The following is a 13,665-nucleotide window of genomic DNA, read 5'->3' as shown; positions in this document are numbered from 1 at the left end:
TACATACCTAGGACTCTTCTGATTGTTCTAATTTTCAAGTTCCTGCACCTCTTCAACAACATCTGGATTAACTGTCTCTACCAGATCAGTATGCTTTGGCTCTTCAATTTGAATAGGGTTTAGAATAATATCTTGACCATCATCATAACCACATGCTCTAATCTCTTTCCCAAGGTTCTCATCCACCTTCACATTTGTACTTTCCACTATCTTTCTTAGTCTCTTATTGTAGCACTAGTAGCCTTTGCTCTTGGTAGAGTATCCCAAGAAAATTCTTTCATCACTTCTAGCATCAAACTTTCCTATATCCTCGTCTTGCTTTATATAGTGTTTGCTACCAAATACTCTGAAATATCTCATAGTAGGAACATGACCAAACCAAAGCTCATAAGGGGTCTTACCGGTATCACCTTTGATATGAACTTTGTTGAATGTGTAAACATCAGTGCTAATAGCTTCTCTTCAGTAGATCTTTAGAACATTTCCTCCAATCAGCATAGTCCTTGCAACATCCAAGATAGTTATGTTCTTCCTTTCAACAACTCCATTCTGCTGAGGGGTTCTAGGAGCAGATAATTGTCTTCTAATCCCATGCTTCTCACAGAATGAATTGAACTCACTCGAATAGAATTCTCCACCTCTGTCAAATCTAAAACATTTCACCTTCAATCCAGACTCAGTCTCCACCTTTGCTTTAAATATCTTGAACTTGTCCAATGCTTTTGATTTCTCCTTAAAAAAGATAACCTACATCATCTTGGAATAATCATCAATTAGCAACATAAAGTATCTGTCACCCTGCACACTTCTAACATTTGTAGGTCCACATAGCTCAATATGCATAAGATCCAGCAATCCATCAAATGTATACTGCTTTCTCTTGAAAGAGATTCTTGTTTGCTTACCCAATTGACATTCCTTACATACCGGATTAGAGGGCTTAACAATCTTAGGTAGATCTCTAACAGCTTGTGTAGAACTTATCTTAATCATTGAATCAAAGTTCACATGACACATTCTCCTATGCCACAACCAACTCTCATCAATTTGAGCAATCAAACAACTTTTCTCACCGACATTCAAATGAAAAATGTTACCTTCAATCTTAGTTCTAGATGCAATCTCTATACCAAAGGCATTTAGGATCTTAAATTTTTTATTCTTAAATTGTAGATCATAACCTTTATCAACCATCCGTCCAAAACTCAAAATATTATGCTTCAAACCTTCAACATATAATACATGATCAATATTATGCTTTCCATCAAAAGAAATAGAACCTCTATGATGAGGAGGCAACAAACCAAAAGGATAACCTTGAACCGACCAACCACTAAGGCTCACATACTCAACCAAAATCCCTAATTCCAAAGACCCTTACACAACACAAAGTCAAGCATTGGTTAAATGACACTAAATAACACCTTGGAAGACCCAAAGGCTCCACTATGTCCACTTACAAACAACTAACACACTCAAGTCTTCTGTGACTACACACACCCTTGCATACATGAGTGGGCTACTACTAGGCTTTAGGGGTTTGAAAGGCCCACTTGACCAATCCCATACAAAAACCCTTGGAGGGGTGTTCACACATCACCTTAACACAAATTAAATAGGATTTCATGGTTTAGACCCACCGGAACACCAATTGTGTCTCACTTGCCCATAAACAAAACCGGTTGCAATTAGGCCTCCATTTGAAGGAATCGGGTGATAACTTTGACACACTAAGTTTCTAGGAAAACAAATTATATTTTCAGATACCCTTTTGGGAGTTCTCAACAATATCTCAGTTTCTGGTACTGGACCAACTTGCAGATATCCCAACCAATACTGTACTAACAGACCTAATAGGGCTATTAGACCTATTTGACTGAACACATTCCACATAATGGTTTGGTTCTCCTAATGGGTGATCATCACTGACCATGAAATGTCATATAAACCTCCAAAGTACTCCTCTACCACATTCAAACCCCTTTCTAGTGCTCTACCACTCAATTCTCACGCACTACACTCATCAAACCGGTTTTGTCATGTAGGGATGCCAGACCTAGGGTTAGTTCTCCATTCCCTTTGCCCTATTGTTTTCCCTTATTGGATTTTAGAACTGACATATGATACAGTGGCATGTCATCTCCTTTAATGACAAAGTGTTTAGTTAAGGATTGAAAGGCCAAAACCCATTATTGCAGTCAAACCCTAAGGGTTTAAGGGTTTTAGGCTACCCAGTAGAGATTTGCTTGTAGAATGGGGTAGTGATCACTTCAAGAATTCACTCTGAATGCAAAACAAAGGCAAAACAATCTCGTTGCAGGATCTATGTCATGAGCATTCTTACCAATCCACCTTCCATATGCAATCAATAGAAATTAGACAGTTTTTCGGGTTTCCAACAATTCTTGATGCTTTAAATTCATTTCCAAATCAACCAACTTACATCCTTCGGTGTTTGGGGCCTTTAAAGGTGTTTCCCAAATGACCACAACCTCCTCCAACTATTTTTCAAACTGAAACTGACCGTTAGAGAATCACAACTTACAAAAGATGCAAAATTGTCATGACAACAAATTGACAAAATGACAACTTTTGCATAATTCAACCAACTTAGACTCCTGACTATCATAGTCCCCCAAAATGATTACATTTGATTCTAAAGAATCAAAAATGACTCAAATAGACTTGGGGTCACTTGATCCCTCGATTTAGACCATTGTGGCCCTTATTGACTCAATTTGCTCTACAAGACCCTAGATGACAATTTGACCCAAACATGGACAAACTTGTCACACTCTTAGGACATTGAATTACAAAAAGGACCCATGAGATTTTATTACATTCCTTCTAGGCTAATATAAAATCATCGTGTTCTTGGTTCATGTCTTCATAGGTAGGTGCTCCTACACCATACTCCCCGGGTGAAATTTATCTCAAGTCCTCTTAGAGACCAACTGCTGCAAATCACCACCTTGCCTTTTGATATCTTCTTCCAACATCCATGTAGCTTTTGAGTCGAGAAGGCCCTACCATTTAACTAAGTGCTCAAAATAGGTCTCGTGTCTTGGTTTATTGGCTTCCCTACTATCTAAAATGCACTCCATCTTAGGCGGTTCCTTAGGTGGTAAATGTTTTATCCATTCCTCACTTTCCTGAACAAATTCACCTGTACTTTCTCCTATTGTAGGACTCCTATACAAGGTGAGATTAGAAGCATTAAATATAGGTGAAATAGAAATATCATCAAGGAGTTCAATTTTGTAAGCATTAGGACCATATTTATCCAAAATTTTACGAGGTCCAATCCTTCTCATCATCAACTTTTTATGGCTTCCCTTGGGCAACCTGTCCTTGCTAAGATGAACCATGACCATGTGACCCACTTTATACTGCACATCTCTCCTTCTCTGATCCACTCTTGATTTAACCTTTTGACTATCTCGTTGTAAGGTATCTCTGACTTGTTGGTGCACCTCTTTCATAGCCTCTGCAAATTCATCAGCATGTCTATTCCTCTTGTCCAACCCCTGGACATCTCTCAATTCAAAAACTCCTCTTGGATGACTACCATACACAATCTCAAAAGGGCTTAGACATGTACTTCTTTTTGTTGAATCGCTATAGGCATACTCTTCCTAAGGTATCACCACATCCCATCTACTTCCATGATCCTTTGTCAAACATCTAAGAAGATTTCCCAATGACCTATTCACAGTCTCAGTTTGGCCATCAGTCTGAGGGTGATAGGCTGAGCTAAAAGACAAATTTGTACCCAACCTTTTCCATAAGGTTCTCCAAAAATGCCCTACAAACTTACTGTCCCAGTCAAATACAATACTCAAAATCAACCCATGGATTCTAACAATCTCTTTGAAGAACAATACTTCAATATAGCTAGCATCATTTGTGGTTTTATAAGGAATAAAGTGAGCCATTTTGTCGAACCTATCTACCACAACAAACACACTGTCATGACCTGTCTTCATCTTGGGTAATCCCATCACAAAGTCCATACTCAAAAGTTCCCATGGTCTACTTAGTATAGGAAAAGGTTGGTACAACCCTGCATTGATTGAGACCCCCTTTGCTCTCTGACACACAGTAAAACTCTCCACAAACTTTTTGATATCAATCTGCATCTTTGGCCAAAATTAAAATCTCCTAATGAGGTCCAAAATCTTATTTATCCCAAATTGACCTCCTAAACCACCACTATGTTTCTCCTTTACTATATTATCCCTCATTGAACACCTAGGGATACATAATTGACACCCCTTGAACAAAAGACCATCCTGCAAGGTGTAGTCAAAAAAATCTCCATGAAAAGCATTTGCAAACTCACATCATACCTTATATACCTCCTCGAAATCTTGGTCCTCTTCATACAATCCCTTAAGTGCTTCAACACCCATACTCTGCAACTTCACTTCTTAAACTGTCAACACCCTCCTACTTAGAGCATATGCAACCTTATTGGATACCCCTTTCTTATGCTTGATGATGAAGGTGTATGCTTGAAGACTTTCAACCCATTTCATATGCCTATGACTGAGCTTCTCCTGTCCATTCAAAAAACTAGGAGCATGATTGTCAGTATACACAATAAATTCCTTAGGAAGCAAGTAGCGCCTCCACTTTTTCAGAGCTTGTACCATGGCATACAACTCTAAATCATATGAGGAATACTTCCTCTTGGCTTCATTTAGTTTTTCACTAAAAAAGGCCACTGGTCTCCCCTCTTGGCTCAATACTGCTCCTATAGCCAATCCACTTGCATCACATTCAATGGTGAAGACCTTACTGAAATCAGGTAATACTAGGACTGGGTACTTGGCAACTTTTTGTTTTAAACACTCAAAACTCTTATTTGCTTCTTTGGTCCACACAAACTTCACCTTACCACCACCCTTGATGGTTTCTAACATAGGTGCACAAATATGACTATAATTCCTAATGAGTTTCCTATAAAATGTTGCCAAACCATGAAAAATTCTTACCTCTCTTGCTGTCTTAGGTGTAGGCCAATTCAAAATATCCTCTACCTTGGAAGAATCCATCTTAAAGTCACCCTTAGAGATGACAAAGCCTAAGTACACCAACTCCTGCTTCATGAAGTCACACTTTTCTAAATTTATCATCAACTTCTACTCCTGCGGCTGCTTCAAGACTATCTCCAAGTATTTCAAGTGCTTCTCCTTGCTCTTACTGAACACCAATATGTCATCAAGGTAGACTACCACAAATTTCCCTGTAAACTCCTGCAACACTTCATTCATTAGTCTCATAAAGTTCTTGGGGCATTTGAAAGACCAAAAGGAATCACAAGCCACTCATACAACCCTTCATTGGTTTTAAATGTAGTCTTCCATTCATCCCCCTCTCTTATCCTTATCTGATGATAGCCACTCTTGAGGTCAATCTTGGAGAAATAGGTAGCTCCCCCTAAATAATCCATTAGTTCCTCTATCCTAGGAATAGGAAATCTATATTTGATTGTTATCCTATTGATAGCCCTAGAATCAGTACAAAGCCTCCATTTCCCATCCTTCTTTGGGGATAAAACAATAGGTGTCGCACATGGGCTAAGGCTCTTTCTTACCAACCCTTTATCTAGGAGCTCTTGAATTTGCCTTTCTATCTCTTCATTCTATTGTGGGATCATTTTATATGTTGCCTTGTTAGGAAGTATTGCTCCCGGTATGAGGTCAATCTGGTGACTAATATCTCTGATAGGTGGCAGGGAATCAGGTATGTCTTCCGCAACCACTCCTTTGTACTGGTCTAGTAGTTCTCTGACCTCCTTAGGTCCTACCTCACTCACACCCTTCTTCCTTTCTTCCTTGGGCTTCACAATCAAAGCAAAGCCTACCCCACCTTCCTCCTTTAGTGTATTTAGTAACTCTTTTTCTCCCACCATCATCACACTATATCCTACATGTTGTGGATCCCCTTCTACCACTGATTGTATCCTAAAGGTCACACCATCCTTTTGGAAAGAGTAAGCATTGTTTTCTCCATCATGATGAGCCTTTTTGTCAAACTGTCATGGTCTGCCAAGCAAAAGATGGAAAGCATCCATTGGAAGGATGTCACACAAAATTTTATCCTTATACCCCCCAATACTAAACTCTACCCATGCTTATTCATTGATGAGTATGTGTTGCCCCTTGTTCAACCAACTGACCCTATATAGACAACTATGGGGTATTCTCTCCAAGTTCAACTTGTTTACTGCTTTAAAAGATATAATGTTATCAGTAGACCCTTAATCTATGACAACTTTACAAACCTTACCTTTAATCTTGCAGTTGACTCTAAACAAAGCCTTTCTTTGGGTGGCTCAACCTTCACTGGTTCCTTTAGCAGTTTCCTTTTGATCATCAGGTTCTCTCCCATCTTTGATGTCAAATTCACTTTAGGAGATTTCACGCTCCTTGCATCTTCTTGAGTCAAAATGGTTTTCCTCTCACCACCATGAGAAGTTGAGGCCTTCTCTGGACACTTGTAGGCTAGGTGCCCCATCCGATTGCAGTTATAGCATCTCATACTGGAGAACTTGGATCCTCTCCCTGATCCATTTGTCCCACCTCTTCCATTAGTTCTTCTCCTATGGTAGCCTCCTTTGCTACTCGAGTCCCCAACTTGCTCTCCTTGGCTAAACTCACCACTAGACCTTTGGTTAGGACTTCTTCCTCCAAAATTGTCTTTGCCTCTGAAACTTCTCCCTCCTTTACCCCTATTACCTTGCTCACTTGTTCTCTTTAGTTTATCTTCTGCCCTTAGGTCCAATTGAAATCACTTGTTCACTGTCTCCGGTGCCAAGATGTTGATCTCATCTTGGATGTTCATTCTTAGGTCATTCAAGTACCTGGCCACTTTCTCTGACTCCTCTTCTTGTCTCTTTGATCTAAGACTAAGTTTATGAAACTCCTCCATATATGCATTCACATCAAGGTCTTTATGTCTGAGGTTCTGCAATTTTCTATACATCTGCACTTCATAGTCAATGGGCATGAATTGTGCCTTGACTTTAGCTTTCATCCTTTCCCAGGAGGTTATCATACTTTTTCACTCCTTAACTCTTTCCCCTTGTACATAGTTCCACCATGTAAGAGCAAACCCCTTCAACCTTTCTTTTTCCAACTTAACTCTCTTATCTCTAGGGATTTCCTTGTACTCAAAATGATTGGTCAATACCTCAATCAAGTCTATCACCTCTTATGCTTCCATACTTCCACTATATATAGGCAACCCATCAATGGTGTCCCTATTGACTAACCTCGAGGCATCTACAAATGCCCTCTAATTAGCAGGTATCTCCTCTACTAGCTTAGAGGATTCCCCATCTTCTTTATCCCCTTCTTCACCAGTGTCACTTCCATCTTCCTTATCCTTAGTCTTTCTCAATTCTTCAAGCTTGGACTCGAGCATCTCTTCAATCAACTTCTTCACCGCATCTTGTGACATACTCTTAGAAGGAATTTTGTCAACCCCTATTTCAATATCTTCCTCTGACATACACTAAGACCACACCACCCAAGTGATCTTCAAAATCCTACTCTGATACTAATATGATGAGGAGGAAAAATACCGAAAGGATAACCTTAAACCAACCAACCACTAAGGCTCACATGCTCAACCAAAATCCCTAATTCCAAATATCCTTACACAACACCAAGTCAAGCATTGGTTCAATGACACTAAAAAACACCTTGGAAGACCCAAAGTCTCCACTATGTCCACTTACAAACAACTAACACACACAAGTCTTTTGTGACTACACACACCCATGCATACATGAGTGGGCTACTACTAGGCTTTAGGGGTTTGAAAGGCCCACTTGACCAATCCCATACAAAAACCCTTGGAGGGGTGTTCTCACATCACCTTAACACAAATAAAATAGGATTTCATGGTTTAGACCCACTCGAACACCAATTTTGTCTCACTTGCCCATAAACAGAACCGGTTGCAATTAGGCCTCCATTTGAAGGAGTCGGGTGATAACTTTTGACACCCTAAGGTTCCAGGCAAACAAATTACATTTTCAGATACCCTTTTGGGATTTCTCAACAATATCTTAGTTTCTAGTATTGGACCAACTTGTGGATATTCCAACCAATACTATCCTAACAGACCTAATAGGGCTATTAGACCTATTTGACTGAACACATTCCACATACTGGTTTGGTTATCCTAATGGGTAATAATCACTAACCATGAAATGTCATATAAACCTCCAAAGTACTCTTCTATCACATTCAAACCCCTTTCCAGTGCTCTACCACTCAATTCTCACACACTACACTCATCGAATCGACATGTCACATATGGATGCTAGACCTAGGGTTAGTTCTCCATTCTCTTCGCCCTGTTGTTTTCCCTTAATGGCTTTTGGAATTGACATATGATACAATGGTCTATCATCTCCTATAACGGTAGAGTGTTTAGTTAAGGATTGATAGGCCAAAACCCATTATTGCAATCAAACCCTAGGGGTTTAAGGGTTTTAGGCTACCCGATAGAGATTTACTTGTAGAATGGGGCAACGATCACTTCAAGACTTCACACTGAATAATCTTGTTGTAGGATCTATGTCATGAGCATTCTTACCAATCCACCTTCAATATGCAATCAACATAAATTAGATGATTTTATGGGTTTCCAACAGTTCTTGATGCTTCAAATTCCTTTCCAAATCAACCAACTTACATACTTTGGTGTTTGGGGCCTTTAAAGGTGTTTCCCAAATGACCACAACCTCCTCCAACTATTTTTCAAACTAAAACTGACCATTGGAGAATCACAACTTACAAAAGATGCAAAATTGTCATGACAACAAATTGACAAAATGACAACTTTTGTATAATTCAACCAACTTAGACTCCTGACTATCATAGTCCCCCAAAATGATTATATTTGATTCTAAAACATCAAAAATGACTCAAATAGACTTGGGGTCACTTGATCCCTCAATTTAGACCTTTATGACCCTTATTGATTCAATTTGGTCTACAAGACCCTAGATGCAATTTGACCCAAACATGGACAAACTGGTCACACTCCTAGGACATTGAATTAAAAAAAGGACCCAAAGGGTCTTATTACATTCCTTCTAGGCTAATAGAAAATCATCTTGTTCTTGGTTCATGTCTTCATAGGTAGGTGCTCCTGCACCACTCTACCATGGATCACACAGGCTTTGTCATCTCCAAATCTTACTATTCTACCATCATATATTTCCATACTCACAAATATGCTTTTATCACCAGTCATATGATGCGAACAACCATTGTCTATTACCCATTCATCTTTCTCTTAAACTTTAGCAGCTAAAGCTTTCTCCTCAACAGTGCAGCTAGTGGAATCAACATGTACAGGTCCATCTTCCCTAATGATAAGAAATACAACTTCATCTCCTTCAGATTCTTCATCTGTAGCACCTTCATTAGCAGCATAATAACAATTCTTTTCATTCCTATACTTTTGGTTAGGCTTGTAAGTCTTGTCATACTTGTCATGCTTCTCATATCTATCATTCCTATCATGCTTATCAAATTTATCATGCCTATTATACTTAGCCATTCTCTTTGGGCATTTAGAAGAAAAATGTCCAATCTTATTACAAGAGAAACATTTCAAAGGCAATTTTCCATCATACTTACCAATTCCTTTAGGCAATCTCCGAGTAATCAATGCTTCAAACTCATCCAACTCTCTTTCTTGCTCTTCCATATCTCTTCTCTATCTTTCATATCTAGATATTTTGCACTCATCGAGATCTTACTTTTGCTTTTCAGATACAGATATTGATGCTCTAAATGTTGTCTAAGACTTTCCATGTGATTCTCCAAATTTGCTCAGCTCAATAGCAACAATCTTTCCAACTAGCATATCTCTTATCACAGTAGTCACACTCTGGATCTCATTCATAGCAACAACCTCATGCTTATAAGTAGGAGACAAAGATCTCAGCACCTTAGTGACAGTTTCATCTTCTTTAAGGGTTCCACCAACACATTTGATTCCTATGACAAGGTCATTCACCTTAGCCATAAAAGAGTGTATGTTCTCATCTTCTCCCATCTTCAAAATCTCATACTTTCCTTTTAAACTATGTAACTTAGCAACTTTCACTTGTTTATCACATTCATGTATAGGATTTCAAGCTTCTCCCATATCTCATGTGTGGTCTGAAGTCCCATTACATTTGTCATCTCAGAATCAGTCAGGGAACTAAGCAATGCTTCCTTTGCTCTAATATTATGTTAAGCTTCCTCGATCTCATCAGCAGTAACCGGTTCATTCCGAGGAACATAATAGACATTATTTGTAATCTTCCAATAATCTTCTCCAATACATTTCAAGTGCACTTCCATCTAGTTCTTCCATATAGCATAGTTACTTCCATCAAACCTCAGACTGTCCTTCTTAAAGATAACACCTGCAGCTGCCATCTCGGATCTCCTCAAGCGGTTAAGCTTCTTCCGAAGGATCTAACTTTGATACCAATTATTGGCAGCAACAATGAAGGAAGACTGAGATGGGGGGGTGAATCAGTCTTCATTGGATTAGAAAACTTAACCACAAATACAGATATGATAAACTACAACAATAGTAAAGATAAGAAAATTAATAGCATAATACAAAACACCAAGATTTTGATGTGGAAAACCCGGTTAAGGGAGAAACCACGGTGGGAACCTACCCACAGTAAGATGATACTCTACAGTAGTATGTGAAAATATTACAAGGGGGATTGCACATGCATTCAGTCACACTGTCTAGAGTTCACTGCTCAAATACAATGACCCGAAGGACTGTAACCCTCAGGGAAGTCTCACTAACTTACAAAAAGATTCAGACTACAATCCAGAAGAAATGAACTGAAATAATAGCATCTCCAAATGCCTAATTATAGTTTTGGTTAAGCATAAATATCTGCTCAGCAACACCAATCTCTCCTCAATCACAACACTAAAGGATGAATCAATTGATCACACATACACCACTCTCTGATAATGCAGACACAACTTCTACATCCAAATGACATGACAATATCACCTGTATATACAAATCATCAACCTTGACAACAAGGTCGGTTAAACCCTTAACTCACAATTACAAAATTACATCACATGATACAAAGATTGACCACCGGATCAATATAATAATATACAAAGATTGAACTGAAATAATAGCATCTCCAAATGCCTAATTATAGTTTTGGTTAAGCATAAATATCTGCTCAGCAACACCAATCTCTCCTCAATCACAACACTAAAGGATGAATCAATTGATCACACATACACTACTCTCTGATAATGCAGACACAACTTCTACATCCAAATGACATGACAATATCACCTGTATATACAAATCATCAACCTTGACAACAAGGTCGGTTAAACCCTTAACTCACAATTACAAAATTACATCACATCATACAAACATTGACCACCGGATCAATATAATAATTTACATGACATAACATGGACCTAATTCAAATTCTCAAACACACAACTCCACCGAAAATCATGCCAAGATCAACCGCAACACACTATGCCACCAGAAATACCACATAACATAAAAATCAGCATCGGTTCATAGAAACTGTAAAAAACTCGCACAATTATCAATGTGGATCACCAAAATAAATAGGACGCAATTAGGAAACACCGTCAAGCATGTTAAAATCATCAGAAACAGCTGCACCAATGCCACTTATCAAATCTTCATCCGTCAATGTTTGAAACTCAAGAATACAGCCAATCAACAACTGTCAAGAAGAAATATAACTTGTGGAGCACCAAATCACAATCCCTCTTAAATGAAGATACACAAGACCATTCCAAACAATATCCCAAAAAACTCAACACGAGACCTGATCACACCAGAATATACTGGAGGAAATACTGAACTCTGCAAAGCACTGATCAGATAAACAAACTGCAAAACCGGATCATAAAATCTTCCCAATCAGCAATCACCGGAGCAAATCATAGGAATATGTTGACATCAATGACAACAACATATCCTAGCAACACCAATGACTGATAAACTCCAATAATATCCAACAATAATTGCACTATTGTACACTCCATATGGAGATTGATGTAAATGAATGATTTTGTAATTAATTAGAGTGGCTTTACATGTGCCCATGTTGCTATTGGACACAATTGGCTATGTTACCTTCTTAATGCTTGTTGTGATAGAATTGGTTAACTGTTTAGAAACACTTTTTTTTATTCTTAAAATGAACCCAGATATTGTCATGTGGTGTATTAAGGGTGTCTTAGTCTCCTCTCATTGTTGTTTTGTGAATTCGATAGGAATCAATTAAATATAGATAGGATTTGAGTGCACTGGAGACACTTTTGCCTATCTATCTCCACATCATTTTGTTGATTTCTCTAAACTCGAGTGTCAATCAAGTTGTATGTTGTAAATTGTAATCGGTCTAATTTACATGTTATGTTTGTGCTCCTACTTTAGCATGCCCTATCGCCATCCCTTCTTTAGGTTTGATTTGACCCTATTCTCCAATTTTGATGTCATGAACACCCTTTTGTGGGTCCCATCATGGGATCCCTTTCTTCCTTTCTCTTTGTTTTGGTCCTATTTGTACAAGGACCAGAGCATACTTTATTTTGGTCTTGTTTGTAGAAGGATGCCTTGGATTGGACCAGGGCACCCCAAATCACTCTAGTCCCTCTCAAACGAGCCCCAATTTAAAATGGGGCAGGTTTTGTATCTCCTCAATAGCATTTGTTCCATGGTGCTACACATGACCATTGGAGGTCGGCCTAATTGGAAATTTACCTAGGGAACCCTATATAAAGACATCTGGTCATTTTATTTTGACACCCATGAGCTACCTAAAGTATTTGTGCATCTTTGAAGCATTCAACAACAAGCATTTCTAGAGATTAAAGGTTGCACATTCATCATTCAAGCATTGTGAAACAAAGTTACATTAATCTTCATGCAAGCACATGTGTGTGATTAGAGTTTTTCATGTCCATGTGTTTGTCATTCCATTACATTCAACATTTGTGAGTACATTCAAATAGCAATGCATCATCATTAATAATTGCAAACTTGAGGTATATCTCCTTAACATTTATTTTAGTATTTGCATTATTTCATTCGATTTTAATTCCTAAACTGGGATTTGACTCAAGAAAACCCCTATTGCCAACATCTTCCATTTTCTTTCTGTGTGTAGGAAACAAGAGCAAGTGTTGTACTCGGAATTCTGGCAATGCCAATAGTGACAAACAGATTCAACTTTTGACGACAGAAAATTCAGAGGACCAAGGCAGATCTGTGCTACCTGGTCTCGAAAAATTAGGTCGAACTTTTGGGAGCAGGTTATAAACATCTTATTTTGCCTAGATCTCATTTGGTGGCTCTGTGGGAGATTTGTAGTTTTATATTTCTATCAATTTACCTCGATTATCGCTTATTTTACCCTAAATTTGCAATTACATTACAAATTTAACTAAGAAAGAGGATAATCAACCCCAACTAGTCATTGGGATTCAGCCTAGATCTATTGGGTTCAACCTCTTTCAATGTATGTGTTAATTAGGTTATTTAGTGTATTTACTTGGTGAAACCCTAATTCCCAATTTCAGGTGTCTGGGGGATCAAACCGTC

The sequence above is a fragment of the Cryptomeria japonica genome, chromosome 11, assembly GCF_030272615.1.
Source record: "Cryptomeria japonica chromosome 11, Sugi_1.0, whole genome shotgun sequence".
NCBI classification, from domain to species: Eukaryota; Viridiplantae; Streptophyta; class Pinopsida; order Cupressales; family Cupressaceae; genus Cryptomeria; species Cryptomeria japonica.
Note: the sequence above shows the minus strand (reverse complement) of the source record.